The 17,051-nt window shown below is 42.0% G+C and overlaps 1 protein-coding gene across 2 annotated transcripts in view; it reads right to left on the bottom strand.

Annotated features, from left to right (window-relative positions):
* The window catches only part of LOC125457818 (guanine nucleotide-binding protein G(I)/G(S)/G(T) subunit beta-1-like), a 57,764-nt gene extending 41,396 nt beyond the window's left edge, over nt 1–16,368 (bottom strand). The window contains exon 1 of one of the 2 annotated variants that reach the window (XM_048542454.2): nt 16,259–16,368. The gene's annotated coding sequence lies outside the window, so the exon portion shown is untranslated. Of the gene's footprint in view, nt 1–15,585; nt 15,827–16,258 lie in introns of those variants that run through there. The other variant, XM_048542453.2, reaches the window with a different exon arrangement.
* Between the last annotated feature and the right edge of the window lie 683 nt (nt 16,369–17,051).

Consider the following 17,051-nt stretch of genomic DNA (forward strand, 5'->3'; position numbering starts at 1 on the left):
ATAATTTAACAATGCAAGTTGGACAGCTATTGCAGATTATATCAGGAAGGTAAGTGTTTTTTGCAAAAAAAAGTCAAAGTAGTGAGTTGTTATTTGATGGGGAGTTGCGGGTAGAAGAAAGGAGAAAAGGTATAGGAGGGATTTACACACATGCACGAAGTGCAACATTGCAACACTGGAACATTGGAAGAAAGAAGAGAAACCGAGTTCACCTTACTGTTCTGTTAGTTGACAGTGGGCATTTGACACGGGTTTCCAAGGTAGATCAGACAGGGCCAAATTAACACAGGAATAGATCTTCTTTGGAAGACAGATTTACAAAGTGAGCACCATATACCAGAGAAAGACAAGAAGTTTCAAGGAGGTTGATTTGAGACCTTGGAGTGCGGGTTCATAGTTCCTTGAAAGTGGAGTCACAGATGAAAAGGGTAGTGAAAAAGGTGTTTGGTGCGCTTGTCTTTTTGGTCAATGTATAGGAGTCATGTTGCAGCTCAACAGGACATTGGTTAAGCCACTTTTGGAATACTGTGTTCAATTCTGGTCTCCCTGCTGTAGGAAAGATGTTGTTAAACTTGAAAGGGTTCAGAAAACATTTACAAGGATGTTGCCAGGGTTGGAGGGTTTGACCTATAGGGAGAAGCTGAATAGACTGGCTCTATTTTCCCTGGAGTGTCAGAGGCTGAGGGGGCGAGGTTTATACCTCTAAGATTTAAACCTTATAGAGGTTTAGAAAATCGTCAGGGGCAGAGATAGAGTGAATAGTCAAGGTCTTTTCCCAAGGTAGCGAAGTCCAAAACTTGAGGACACAGGTCTAAGGGGAGAGGAGAAAAATTTAAAAGGGACCTAAGAGCCAACATTTTCATGCAGAGCTTACACTGTGTATGGAATGAACTGCTAGAAGTGGTGGAGGATGGTACAATTACAATATTTAAAAAGGATATGAGCCAAAAGATAGCAAATGGAATTACATTAATTTAGGATACCGGGCCAGCATGGATGAGTTTGACCGAAGGGCCTGTTTCCTGATGCACATCTCTACGATTCTATGAGGCAAACTGAGGATACCGCAGGCCAAGAGGGATGCCTTGAAATTTTGTATCGTACATTTTTCAGTAGTTGTTGAGTTTCTTGTACTTCTTTTGCTGAAATTAACAAAATATTTTCTGAAATGATCACACTGTATCCATTGGGAACCTAACGTATGCTCAACAACATGAGAGAATTATCTCCAAATTTGAAACCATTTTGTATTCTTATAAAATTGTGTGGGTGTTTTTCATTATAAAAAGGAAATTAGGTACATAGTACCTTAGATTTTTATTTTTTCCAGACCATTCAATGCATGCTGATATCCTGCCTGGCAGGCATTTCCAATGCTACTGATTATTGATCCCAAAATCTGCCAATATGGACCAAGTGATGCTTGATTACAAATTCAACAGCCAGGCAAAATACCAAAGTTTCCTTGTTTAGGAAGAGAATATTTTATGCCACTGATTAGCATTCAAATAATTTCCTGAAATCTTTAGAATTTGAACCAGCACAAGTGAGCTCTGCTGTTGAACCAAATGTGATTGCTAAGCTCATGACAAAGGTTTACTTTATATATTCAGTTGATTGTCACACATTCTGCCAAAAGCATGCTTTACCAACCCTCTTTTGAATTTTAGGTTGGTACCATGAAAAACAACTCAGGTATTTCCACAAAGGTTGAATCAAAGCATTCAAAATCTCATTTGAATGAATTGTTCATATTCTATTTTAAACTCACGCAACCAAAAGTCTCACTGCTGGTGACAAACAGCAGATTGTACAACGTGCGCTCAGCCTCCTGAATTTAGGGTTAGTGGTCACATTACCGCATTAATTTGCATGTCTTGACGCTGAGAAACAACTGCAAATCTCACTGTGCCAACAAAGCAATTTAAATTTAAATTTTTAAAAGCCAGAGATAAAAATGGTGCTTTAAGAAATGAACCATGAACATACAAAGAACAAGAGAAGATCACTCACCCCTTCAAGCCTGTTCCAGTTTTATCTTAAACTCTACATTCCTGCATCCTCATGATAATCTTCCATTCCCTCGGTAATCAAGAATTTACCTAACTCTGCCTTGAAAATATTTAAAGATTCTGTATCCACCGCCTTCTGATTAAAGGAATTCCAAAGACACTCAACATTCAGAAAAAATGTTTCCATCTCTCTTTTAAATAGACACTCCCTTAGTTTGAAACTATTATTCCCCTTGCTTGAGATTCTACTTCAAGAGGAAACATTCTTTCAAGATCATAAAATGTGAGGCTGGATGAACACAGCAGGCCAAGCAGCATCTCAGGAGCACAAAAGCTGACGTTTCGGGCCTAGACCCTTCATCAGAGAGGGGGATGGTGGGAGGGAACTGGAATAAATAGGGAGAGAGGGGGAGGCGGACCGAAGATGGAGAGTAAAGAAGATAGGTGGAGAGCGTGTAGGTGGGGAGGTAGGGAGGGGATAGGTCAGTCCAGGGAAGACGGACAGGTCAAGGAGGTGGGATGAGGTTAGTAGGTAGCTGGGGGTGCGGCTTGGGGTGGGAGGAAGGGATGGGTGAGAGGAAGAACAGGTTAGGGAGGCAGAGACAGGTTGGACTGGTTTTGGGATGCAGTGGGTGGGGGGGGAGGGGAAGAGCTGGGCTGGTTGTGTGGTGCAGTGGGGGGCGGGGACGAACTAGGCTGGTTTAGGGATGCACAAACAACTGCACCTCCCAGTCGCAAACCATTTCCACTCCCCCTCCCATTCTCTAGATGACACGTCCATCATGGGCCTCCTGCACTGCCACAATGATGCCACCCGAAGGTTGCAGGAACAGCAACTCATATTCCGCCTGGGAACCCTGCAACCATATGGTATCAATGTGGACTTCACCAGTTTCAAAATCTCCCCTTCCCCTACTGCATCCCTAAACCAGCCTAGTTCGTCCCCTCCCCCCACTGCACCACACAACCAGCCCAGCTCTTCCCCCCCCACCCACTGCATCCCAAAACCAGTCCAACCTGTCTCTGCCTCCCTAACCGGCTCTTCCTCTCACCCATCCCTTCCTCCCACCCCAAGCCGCACCCCCAGCTACCTACTAACCTCACCCCACCTCCTTGACCTGTCCGTCTTCCCTGGACTGACCTATCCCCTCCCTACCTCCCCACCTATACTCTCTCCACCTATCTTCTTTACTCTCCATCTTCGGTCCGCCTCCCCCTCTCTCCCTATTTATTCCAGTTCCCTCTCCCCATCCCCCTCTCTGATGAAGGGTCTAGGCCCGAAACGTCGGCTTTTGTGCTCCTGGGATGCTGCTTGGCCTGCTGTGTTCATCCAGCCTCACATTTTATTATCTTGAAATTCTCGAGCATCTGCAGTTCCCATTATCTCTGGAGCTTGAAATAGATGTCCGTTTTGAGGCAGTCACCAGAGATGGAGACAGGGGGGTCCAGGAAGGAGAGGGAGGTATTGGAGATGGTCCAAGTGAATTTCAGGTTGGGGTGAAAGGTGTTAGTAAAGTTGATGAACAGTTCAAACTCCCCACGGGAGCACAGTCATCAATACAGAAGAGGGAACAGTAGGGGCTAACGCCAATGTAACAGCAGAAAAGGGACAGTTTTTGTTTTCAAGAGGTACGTTACAAGTAGCTTCGACTAAAATCTAAAATAAAGATAAAAGATTCCAAAGTGCTACAAAGTAGTTATTTCCCAATTTAGAGCATAGAACTATACAGCATAGGAACAGGCCCTTCAGCCAACAATATTATGCCAAACCTATTGCCAAATTAAACTAATCCCTTCTGCCTGCCCTTGGTCCATATCCCTCCATTCCTTGCATATTCATCTGCTTGTCTAAAAGTCTCTTAAACAGCCCTGTTACATCTGCCTCCACCATCATCCCTGGTAGGAGGGTATTCCTCACTCCTATCACTCTATGAAAACTTGCCCTTCATGTCTCCTTTGAACTTTTCCCCTCTCACTTTAAATGCATGTCCCCTAGTTTTAAGGATTTCGACTCGGATAAAGAGTCAAACAATCAACACTATCTATGCATCTCAATTTTATACACCTTCATCAAGTCTCCCCTCAACCTCTGCCACTCCAGAGAAAACTGAGTTTTTCTAGCTTCTCCTTATAGTTAATACCCTCTACTCCGGGCAGCATCCTAGTAAACCTCTTCTGCAAAGCCTCCACATCCTTCCTTTAATGTGCCAACCAGAAGTGGCCTAACCAATATCTTAAAGCTGCAACATGGCATCCTGACTCTTGTACTCAATTCCCCAAACAATAAAGAAAGCATGCCACACACTTTCTTAACCACCATATCTACTTGTGTGGCCACTTTCAGGGAGCTATGGACATGAACCCCAAGATCCCACTGTTCATCACTGCTGTTCAGGGTCCTGCCGTTAACTGTATACTTTTCTTTAATGTTTGACCTCCCGAAGTGCAGCACCTCATGGATTAAAACTCCATTTGCCACTTCTCCACCCATATCTGCAACTGATCTATATCGCACTGCATCCTTTGAGTTATCTACAACTCCACCAATCTTTGTATCAAATGCAAACTGACTAACTCGCCCATCTACATTAGGCCTGCCCTGCACAAAACCAGGCTGACTGTCCATAATTAGGCCATGCTTTTCCAAATGTGCATAAATCTTATCCTTAAGAATTCTCTCCAATAGCTTCCCAATCATTGATGTAAGACTTACCAGTCTGTAGTTTCACGGATTATCCCTATTTCCCTTCTTGAAGAGAGGAACAACATTAGCTACCCACCAGTCCTCTGGGACCTCTCCATTGGCTAACAAGGATACAAAGATTTTGGTTAAGGCTCCAGCAATCTCCTCTCTTGTCTCTCTCAATAACCTGGTTTAGACACCATCAGGCCCTGGGGACTTATCAACCTTAATGATCTTCAAGAGATTCAATACTACTTCTTTCTTGATTGCAAAAGCCTTACTATATTAGCATTCTCTACATAAATCTCACTATCCTTCTCCTGGGTGAATACTGACACAAAGTACTTATTCAGAATTTCATCCATATTATGTGTCAAAGCATAAGTTCCCTCCTTTCTTGCTCTCATATTTCCTTATTAAGTTCCTTCCCACTTTCTTCATACTTCTCACAGGCCCTTTCTGATTTTGGCTTCCTAAACTTTACACACATTTTCTTTCCCCTTTTGGCTAAATTCATAACCTCCCTCATTATGCAAGGGTCCCTTACCTTGCCATCCTAGTCCTTCCTCCTTACGGGAACATGCTGGTCCTGAATTCTCATCAGGTCTTTAAACAATTTCCACATGTCAAATGATAACTCCTCCCAAATAACACTCCCTAACTCTTGTCTAATGCTTACGTAATTTGCCCTCCCCCAATTTAGAATTTGCCACAAGATCCTGACTTATCCCAATTCATACCTATCTTAAAACTTAAAGAGTTGTGATCACTGTTTCCAAAATGCTCTCTGACTGAAAAGGCAGTCACCTGGCCAGACTCATTAGCCAACACAAGGTCCCACATAGCTCTTTTTGTACATAGTTCAACCCTCCACATACGGTTTCAAGAAACCCAATTCCATGCACTTAAATTCTGCCCCGTCTAAGCCTCTTGCTCTAAGGTAGGCACAGTCAATATTGGGGAAATTAAAGTCACTCACTATGTCAACTGTTTTCACTGCATCTTTCCACAATTTGTCTACGTATTTGTTCCTTAATGTCTCGGTAGCTGTTGGGGCAGGGGCCTACAGCACAATGCCATCAGAGGGATTGCACCCATCTTATTTTTGATCTCTACCCACATTGCCTCAGTGGATGAGCCCTGCAGTATGTCCTCTCTGAATGCAGATGTGACATTCTCCCCGATTAGTGAAGCAACTCCTCCACCTCCTTTACCTTCCTCTCTATGTGATCTAAAACAATTTACCTGCAACCAAAAATAGTATCCACACTCAAATAATTTGCTTTTATTAAACAATGTTAACATTATAACTTTTCTTTCCTCTCTAATATAAGACAACACGAATGAAATACTATCAATGAGTACACCACAGAAGCCAAACAAGAATAGTTTCCCCTCCAAACCTCAGAAGACACAAACTTTATATACGCTACCTTCTGAAGATACACAATAGCACTACATCTGGATTAATTGTTTGTAGGGTAAGTGCATACTGATTAAATAAGCTGAAGCTTTGACACCAATAATTATTGCATCTGACTTCCTGTATAGTTCCAATGTTCCAAAATTTCAGGTATTGAATACACATGAAAATATTCGACGTAAGCCAAAGTTATCCTTTTAACTAAGTTAAAAGTCGACAAAGGTTATTGAACAGGAACAAAAAATTCCAAAATAAATTCCATCCATCACAAGTGATCATTCCTGCAGGCTGAAGCTGTCCTGGTCTGGAATATTAAATGTTGCACAACCCAAGCTATATTATTGCTGGGCTTGTTATTTAATCATAATTTGTAATTCATTTTGGTGATTAATGTTCTTAAATTCATGACTGTGGAGGTTATGAAAATAAAACCTGTTTCAATGAAAAGCAGCACGAATATTCTTCTCTTTTACGTACCCTATACTGATCCTCATTTGTTTAAAATTAAATAAAAATGATCTTAGTTTAAGCGCTTGTTCTTATTGTTGCTATTGCTCAGACGTCCAAACTCAAAAAGGTGAGAGATGTAGAAACAGGCAAGAGAAAGAGGGAGTCAGTGATGCGAGTGAGGTAAGGGAGTTGGAAACGATGGCACTATGCAATCCTGGGTCATAGAGACAGATGGGTATTATAGACAAGAGAGGCTGTATATGGCAGCGCAGGGCAAACAGCCATCTTTAAAAATCGAAAACTTAAAAACATCACACAAATAGGGTGACAATGTGGTTAACCTGGACAGAAAGCAATCAAGAAGAAAAAGATTAGTTTGACGTATTACAGATTAAGTATTTGTATCTGTATAGCTTTTAGTTTTTAATTTTAGCTCAGTGTTTAAAAAGCTTGTTGAGTCAAATAGTGATTATTTACGTTTATGATCCTTTGAATTGTAAGATCATAGATTGACAAGATTTTCTACATTATTCCATATACTATCAGAGCTAAAAATATTAACCCAGATTTTTTTAACCAATCTATTAATTTCATGGTGCAATTCTTCAGACTAACTTTATATGTCAGATTTATTAATTGAATGACAAACTAACCTGAATGAGATGGATAGTCATATTAAAAAAGATTAAAACAGTTTTGAAAAGAATTTTAAAAGAAAAATTATTGGCAATTAGTTTTGAATGGGTGACAACTCCAAATGTAGCACTTCATTACTTCTAATGCATCAAACACAAGTATGAATGCCAAATTTTAGCTAATTATGAGAGTTAAATGTTGAGACTCACTTTCAAGAAAATCTTAAAATTCAGTCAAACTTACATTGGAATAATGCTAAAACAAGATTTACTTCTCAAATATCAACTTTGTTTTACATTTTACACAATTTATTTTCAAAGTTTGTTGTGCATTTCATTTCCTCAAAATTCATGTTGGGATTCCATGAACACCTGTATCAGGCAACATCCCACTCACTGCCTTCCCCCACCCCCAAGAAAAATTACCCTGTTATTTGGACTGAACACAAAAAATGAAAACATAAAAAAGATAGATGTGAGGCCTTGCATTTTGGTAGGACAAACCAGGACAGGACTTGCACAGTTAATGATAAGACCCTCGGAAGTGCCTTTGAACAGAGGGGCCCAGGGATGCAGGGACATAGTTTCTTGAAAATGGCAGCACAAATCGACAAGGCGGTGAAGGTGGTTTTTGGCATGCTTTCCTTCATCTGTCAGAGCACTGAGTGCAGCAGTTGGGGCATTGTGTTACAGCTGCACAAGGATTGCTAAGGCCACATGTGGAATAGTGCCAAAGGAAGGGTGTTATTAAATTAGAAAGGGTGCAAGAACATTTTCAAGGAGATTACAGAGCCTGGAAGGTTTGAGTTATAAAGGAAAGGTTGGAACGTTTTAAATTTGAGCATAGAAGGCTGAAGCGTGACCACATAGACATTTATAAAATCATGAGGGGCATAGATAAGGTAAATTACCAAGAACTTTTCCCCAGGGTAGGGGAGTCCCAACTTGAGGCTATAGGTTTAAGATGAGAGGGGAAGATTCAAAAGGGACCTGAGAGGCAACGTTTTCACACAGAGGATGGCGTGTGAATGGAACAACCTGCTGCTTGGCCTGTTGTGTTCATCCAGCTACACACTTTGTTATCTTAGACAAAATGGTAGAGATGTCTTTTAAATGTTGTAATACCCGCTTAGACAGGTAGATTAGATAGGAAGGGTTTAAGAGGGATATGGGCCAAACAAATGGGTCTTGTTCAGTTTAGGAAAACTGGCAGCATGGATATGTTGGGCCAAACAACTGTTTCCATGTTTTCTGACTCTTACTATTTATCTCTAGATTAGCATAAAACTGGCCAGGTGGATGAACTACTAAAGCTGTATGAACAAATTAAAACTCACCTCCCCAACAAGGAAGATGACAGGAAAACTACTACAAACATTTGACTCAATTTACAGATCGGAATGCAACCCTTTCACTCTTAGCTTTGCATAATTGTAATCTAGCTTTTTGGCACTAGTTCACATGTTGCAATTTAGATCTTTTTTTTCTTTAGTCTTTGTTGGCTTCATACTGGCAACGCAAATTTCTGTTCCCTATTCCTAACTGCCTTTGATCTGGCTGGTTTACTTGGCTTTTTCAGAGGATGATTGGAATACTAGGATATATTACTGTGGAACTAGAGTCACACACAGGCCTCTGAAATACCTTCCGATCTATATTAAGTACCGACATTACCATTATGGCACAATTCCCCCTAAATGGTTACTTTATTTCACACCTAAAATCCAGGTCAAAGGTACAGAACTTGTGTTACTTCCCATAAGCAAACAAACTCTAAATTCATTCTCCAAGTACAGGATCAATCATTTCTTTTTTTAAAAAAAACAAGATCCTCTTATACTGTATTACTCACACCATTGACATTGCACCGAGAAAAAGAAAATCAGTCGCAATTATAACAATCAGTTAAATTGTACGTCACTTTCATAATCCAAAACCCGATTTTTTTTCATGTTCTCTTTTAGTCATTCTTCAGTGGGGATTTTATACAAAAAAACACTATTAGTTGACTACAAAGTTTGAGATCTGAGTTTTAAGTAAATGTGACAACTCATTACCTACAGTAATAAATTTGTTGAAGTTTCCAGTGAGCTCTGGAATTAGTTGATTATCGATTTATAAGATTTTACTGTTATGTACTAAACTAGCACTTTCCGAGTGAAAGTTAATCCTGTTATTTGTAATAAGTTGGCTAATGAGAAAACCACTTGCAACTCAAATAACTTGACTATTGTTGAGCCAGAGCAAGTTGGAATTTGAAAAACGGCAAATGCATTAAATCTGCATTTATAGCACAATTAAAATTTGAGATGTTTTGCATCTTTGGACTAGATTTTAGATGTGAAATAAAGTTGTACGTCATCTTCGGTTTTAAAAAAAGGAAAAAAACTTGAATACATATTACTTTTTTCACACTTGATGTCCTATAAATACTGGAAAATTTCCATTTAATGAACCACTTTTAATGCAATAGTCATGCTACAGACTCTTGATAAAATACACCACAAATGAGTAGGCACTAGTACATCAACTTAGACGCACTCAAATAATTAGCCAATATACTTAGAACTTGTCACTAGTTAGTTGAAGAACAAACAACTCTGTTCTACCCTACAGAAGAACTTCAGAATAGTTCCAGTGTTAGAAATACATAAGAAATTGATGATTCAGGAAATAATTTTCATGATAAAATATAAATTTTGTTTAATGAGAAAACACCTGTGAATTTTCATAATAACCACAACGTATTCCCACGTTCTACAATACTACATGCACTTCCTGGAACCTTTCATCAAGTTAGATTTCACTTAATTTTCATTTTTTAAAAGCACATTCTGCACAATGTGTTCTTGATCTGAGAAGTCAGATATAAAATCATGTTCATAAATATTACTCAACAGTCTCAATGACTTTGGTCCAGAGCAATTAAGTTTTCTCCTCTTGTACTGTTACCCTGAAAAAGCCCTTATTTCATAGCGACCATAACATTTCTATTCTGACATTGTGAAGACTAAAAACTCACAACAAGCTGTAATTTAGCAAATAAAAGCAATTTAGTTAAAACAGTCTAGTTGGGTTGATTGAAACCAAGTGCTGTGAAATGCTGACAAAAAGATACATTTAAATTTACAAAAAGGAGCAATTAAAACAGTTTTAATGCAAAATCATACTATCCATATTAAGCATTGATATTTGGGCAAAGTTTCAAAGACTGAACTAGCTAATCATAAACAACAGAATGGTCACAGCTCAGGTGGCAGCCACATCACCCATGGAATCCAGTGCAGCTCTCTGGCAGAACAATTCAGCTGAGACCACTAGCCTGCCCTTTGCCCATACAACTGGAACATAAGTGCCTTCAGAAGAATGCTGCATTTTTTCCCCCTCAATATCATCATAGCATTAAAACTGTCCATATACAATAATGCAGCAAAAAAAAATAAATTATACCAAAACTAATTTGTCCCAGGTCAACTGAAATCAAATATTGACAGGTATAGCATTCTATCAACTGCTTTTAAACAGAAAACTTCTTTTGTTTACAGGGACTCCTCTCAAAAGTGTGGCTGCATTCCTAAAATCTGTAACATTAACGAAATGCAAAACAGAAACATTCGCTTCCGTTAGAAATTATGTTAAACCTATATTTAGATTCTACAGCGCCATTCTTAAAAAAAATTATACCTGCTCATTTGAAATATTTTATATTGCTAAATTATTTTGGTGCAGCATGCATCTCTCAACCATCACCTCTTCATTTATCATTTAGCTTCAAGGGATTTTTCTCCCCAATTTGAACTGGTTTAACATCTCATCCAAAAGGCGACTTCCCAACAAGCAGTAAACAAATTAGATTGGTGTATGCAAATTTATGTACCGAAGTAGGGCTTGAACTCTCAACTTTCTGACTGAGATAAAGGCAACCAGTGAGCCAAACCAACAATTAAATACCAGTAATTTCATTCATTTCAGTTCAAGAACCATGTATCATCCTCATAATGCACCAAGACTATAATCATAAATGCAGATCCTAAGTGTGCACTGAAAAGGATCTTAGTTACAAATACGGAAACAAATTGATGTATCTCTCTCTCTCTCTCTCTATTATGAAAAAAACATAGCGATGCAGGAGCAACAATACTGTTACTGAAGAAAATTGTCAGATCTTTTCACCTTGCACTCATCAGGACATTTCACCAGAACATCAATTTAAGCAGAAAACCAACTTTATACAATATGAAAGCAGAGTGCTGGTTGTCAAATGGACTCTGATAGAGGCATTGCCAAGAAGAATGCAATGATGATTGACAGTCAACTGCCAGGCTCAGTTTAACTTTCAAACCATACAAGTCAAAGCAGATTGATCAAGGTGTTGTTCTGCAAAATTAACCAATCCATGGCTGTCACCTATTTATTCAGCTGAAATAGATGCAAGTTCTTTCTGTCAGCAAACAATAATTTAGCCTGCAAAACATAGGGAAAGATGTATTATTCTATTTCTTCAACAATTTGAAACACCTCAAATTAGTGCATAACAAAATATCTAACTATATGAGATGTTACCGTATTTTAAATTCTGTTACCCACAGTAAACAAAATTACTAAAACAAAACATGGCGCATTGCCTTCCATACCTTTCCCCCACATTGTACAACAGCAAAATGGACAAAAGCAGGTCGACTGATTTATCAATGATAATGAGAACTGCAGATGCTAGAGAATCCAAGATAACAAAGTGTGGAGCTGAATGAACACAGCAGGCCAAGCAGCATCTCAGTGATGAGATGCTGCTTGGTCTGCTGTGTTCATCCAGCTCCACACTTTGTTATCGACTGATTTATCAACACTTGTCAACTTTATGACAATATCATATAGCTACATTATTCAACCAACAATTTATTATTAAATCCCACTCAAATGTGACATTGATATTGCATCTAAAAGTTTATGCTTTGAAGTTAAATCATATGTATTGGCAATACAGGGCAAGTATTTTCATTCTTGGTTTTACTTAAAGTGGAGATCAGAATAACGGTTCCATTCATTATGACATTATCTAAATAACCATAATACAGATTTATTCTCATTTTCCTCTGTCCCAGTTCATGGTGTCCATGAGCACTAGCAATCTTTACCAAGATCTCAAACAAGGTAGTCTAGACAACAAATCATTTAACTGACCACCACAGTCAAGTTCAACACTGTACTTAACCAATGTCTGCTTGCATGTACATTCAAGGAGGAGTGACAAGACAGCAAGAGCTGACTTTGGCCAGGTTATAAGGCTAATTGTTGATTCCCATTTGCTGCCCATACTGAGATCACCTAATGAGCCACCATGGAAACTGTAACGTTGGAAGACTAAGTCAAGAAGTGAAGAGGAGGGCAAATGTCTGCAAGTCTTTAGGTTCAGGACGTGCCTGATACTGTAACTCCACAAGCATTGCTATACTCATTTCAGTGCTGTTTTACCTTATTTTTTTAAATCACACATCAAACATAACCACAAGTGGAAAAAAACAATGGACAGAAAGGATTAAACCTAATACAGTGGCTCTATTATACGTTAGCTGAACCTTATATGAGTGAGTATCTTCTTTTTCAAATATTTAATCGAATACTAGGTGGGTTGAAGTACAACTCTTTCATTCTGTCTTAAAAATTTTAGATAGCGATGGAAAAAGAGAATATGGCAAGACATTTGACATACTGCATGCTCAGCAAAGTGATTCTTTAGAATTGGTCCCTAACTTATCCACATTCCACTTTTTTGTAGAAAAAGTTTTCCAATTATCGACATTACCTTAATATTCTACAAATATATTTCGTGCTGAGTGATTCTTATCTGAAACAAAATTAATTGAATATACAATATACTATTGTTACATTATAAAACAATACAAGAGAATCAGATGAAGAGACAATCATCAAACTTGCCCAAGATGCACTACATTCAGAAACATTTAAACCTACTGTCCTTTATACTAAATACAGCCAGAGTTGCGAAACCAAACTGCTTTTTCTAGAGGCAGAAAAGAGCAGTACAGGAGGTCCCTCCAATTGACTCTGCAACATATTTTGCTTAGTAAAGCACAAGACAAATCGTACTTGTAATCTAACATAGCTTGTTAGCAATAGGCCCACTGCTTTTGAAACTTCAGCACTGTTGCTTAATTCCAATTTTCAAACAATTTTTCAACACTATGTACGTGCTAAATATTCAGGTATTTCTGAGGCAGAATTTCTAGAAAACTCATTATGCATTAGATTCAAAGCTTTTTAAAACTTTCTTCTTGCAGTTGAACAAAAGTCATCCTCATAATAGATTACTACTTACAAAATTTGTTACTTATCTTTTCAATAGTTTGGACACTATGACATAGCCTGCTATTTCTGTACAGCTTAGTTAAAAAACAGTAACACTATACTAAATAACATGCTAAGTGCTTCAGGTCAAAGAATATGGAATCGGCTACTCCAATATTACACATAATAATGAAAAGGTGGAATATTTCAACGGCATAGATATTTGGCAATAAATGGCAACTAGTCCTTGATTCGCCACAGCAGTTAATCTTCTGAATGCCAGTGTTGTACACACAACCTGACTGTACAGTACTGCTGAGTTATACCAATGCTAGTTATGATATTTTCCATGAAGGCCATTCTTGTATTATTTTAAAGCTAGGTATAAAACAGTTAATTCAACTTCTTTTTAAATTATACAAAGGCAGACTTGGAATTCTATGCAAATTTCAAAATTGCGTTACAAGAGCAGAGATTTGCATCTATCACACCATGACCGATTGAAGTAATTAGGTTGTCGATTTTCTACAGGCAAGAGTTGGGGGTAGAGACAAGGACAGCACTAGGTTTCGGGGGGGGGGTGTTGGGTTGGAATTAGGGCAGCTTGGGTTGGGGATGGTGCACAGACAGGGGGCCTGCAGGGACTGCCCTTGGGGGAAATGGGTGAGGGCAGACAAGGAGAGCAGTGGTGGGTGATGAGACGAGGGGAGGGGTTGGTGAGGGGGAGGGGTTGGTGAGGAGGACGAGTTGAGGGGATCGATGAGGCAACGAGGTTCGTGTTGGGGGAGGGGGGGTGGCGGGAGGAGGGGGGAGCGGTGGGAGGGGAGATGGGGGCGGCGGGAGGGGAGATGGGGGCGGCGGGAGGGGAGATGGGGGGGGGGAAAGAGGGGAGATGGGAGACGGGGGGGGGGAGGTGGGAGGCCGGGGGGGGGGGGGGGGAGAGGTGGGAGGTGGGAGATCGGGGGGGGAAGGAGGTGGGAGATCGGGGGGGGGAAGGAGGTGGGAGATCGGGGGGGGAGGAGGTGGGAGATGGGGGGGGGAGGTGGTGGGAGATCGGGGGGGGAGGAGGTGGGAGATCGGGGGGGGAGGAGGTGGGAGATCGGGGGGGGAGGAGGTGGGAGATCGGGGGGGGGAGGAGGTGGGAGATCGGGGGGGTGGGAGGAGGTGGGAGATCGGGGGGGTGGGAGGAGGTGGGAGATCGGGGGGGGGGAGGAGGTGGGAGATCGGGGGGGGGGAGGAGGTGGGAGATCGGGGGGGGGGAGGTGGGAGATCGGGGGGGGGGAGGTGGGAGATCGGGGGGGGGGAGGAGGTGGGAGATCGGGGGGGGGGGAGGAGGTGGGAGATCGGGGGGGGGAGGAGGTGGGAGATCGGGGGGGGGGGAGGAGGTGGGAGATCGGGGGGGGGGGAGGAGGTGGGAGATCGGGGGGGGGGAGGAGGTGGGAGATCGGGGGGGGGGAGGAGGTGGGAGATCGGGGGGGGGGAGGAGGTGGGAGATCGGGGGGGGGGAGGTGGGAGGGAGATCGGGGGGGGGAGGTGAGAGGGAGATCGGGGGGGGAGGTGAGAGGGAGATCGGGGGGGGAGGTGAGAGGGAGATGGGGGGGGAGGTGAGAGGGAGATCGGGGGGGGAGGTGAGAGGGAGATCGGGGGGGGAGGTGGGAGATCGGGGGGGGGGAGAGGTGGGAGATCGGGGAGGGGAGGTGGTGGGAGATGGGGGGGGGGGAGGTGGGAGATGGGGGTTGCGGGTTGGTGATGAGGCGGCGAGGGGGCATTGAATGTCAGAGGCAGGGGCGGAGAAGGTGGCTGGGGTGGGGGAGGGGCGGAAAACGGGAATGCTGGGGCTGGGGTGAGGGATGCCAGATTCTGTGGGCAATGCTTTGGTTGTGGAGATGAGGGAGATGCCAGGGTTGGATGGGGTACAGGATGCCCGGGTTGTGAGGTGAATGCCTGGGTCAGGGGAAGGGTTGGGAGAGGAAGAGTGTGTGAGGTTGCCAATGTTTGGGGGGCGGGGGTGGGGAGTGGGGTGGTATCGGGAAGTGGAGACTGGAACGGTGTCGGCAGAGCCCAGCAGTATCTGACCTGAGAAGGGGTGGCCGCGGCTCCGGCCCTCCGCACTCGCCGATATCGTGCCGGGATTTCCTGTCGCTATTCTCCGAATCGCTTCTCAGTGTCGAATCATGGCCTTAGGTTCTGATTGTCTGTCTCTTGGTGATAACAGCGGCTCTGAGTTGTATTAGTAACCGCTCCAGCTGCACCGTTAGTCAATGACAGCGGCACAGCCACCCGCCCGCTCGCTCTCTCCGACCACACCCAGAACCCGGCACCCTGGCAACGGAGACCTGCCAAACGCGGTGTAGGGAGGGGGGGTGATCTGAATCTCTCGCCACCCAACTCGCCACAGAAACAACACTTAACTACACATCCAAACAAAAAAAACCGCATTCAGCACCAATACTATCATCTACAACTGAACAATCGTTTCCGTTTGTTCACAAATTATTTAAATTGTTTCCAGACACCGAAATATTCAGGCTATCCCCCTCCACCAGATAGAAAGTCTTCTGGCCCGAGAGCAGCTCAAGTGTCGACTGAAGGTGGAATAGGCAGATTCACAAACAAGACAACTGTTATACAGTAAAAGTAGCAATTAGAATATAAAGGAGTAACATTTATTACGATATGCTTGTGTGTTTTTCGTGGTTGTTCATAATTAGGAATGCAAACCTCACCTGAAGGCTTTGTGTTGACCTACCTTTGGGAAATGGAAGACAGTTGAGATGTAAAGCAGAAAGCTAAATTCTAGGAACTTTAAACTAGTGACATGCGGTCCGTTATTATAGTTTAGATGTGATCTTCTTTTGCTTGAAACTGCTACTTTTGATAGACAGATGGATTCCCTTGGACATTGAAGCTTCCAGTTGATTGGTGGTTACCATGGGGATTGAGACTTTACGTAGTGCGGTGGACGGGGTCTGCGGCTCTGGCAGCTGGGACCCAAAAGAGAGCGGCATTGGTTTCAGCAGCAAATGCACACACCATCAGAGTGTGGTCTGTGGTCAGCCCGCCACAATCATGGCCATTCCTTTACACACTAACACTTTCAATCACTATAAACCTTTAAATCCTCAAAAGGAATTATCTTAAAGCCCCATGAAGTCACCTGAAGCGCGCAAGTTGACCGGACCACAGGTACATGTATCCCTAATGCATCAAGATATGCTAACATTTTCCTTAGTTCGTCCGTAACATTATTCACATGTCGAATTAAAATGCATGTACGACATCCAGACGGTACAGATGACAGAAGTGCAAAGCTCGCTAATCTGAAATAAAAACAAAACCGGAAATACATAGCAAACGTTGTTATCATATTTTCAGAAATATAACCTTCCCATCTTTTCAGACCTCGGTTTATTTGCCGTACATTTTCAGCATGTTGGGACAGTGGTCCTCTATTGTCAAACGACAAAGCGTGTTGAAATATTCGAATGAAATAAAATCATCGGGTACCTAGTTTGTGAGTATATTGACATATGTGATGTTTG

The sequence above is a fragment of the Stegostoma tigrinum genome, chromosome 14 (genome assembly GCF_030684315.1).
Source record: "Stegostoma tigrinum isolate sSteTig4 chromosome 14, sSteTig4.hap1, whole genome shotgun sequence".
NCBI lineage: Eukaryota > Metazoa > Chordata > Chondrichthyes > Orectolobiformes > Stegostomatidae > Stegostoma > Stegostoma tigrinum.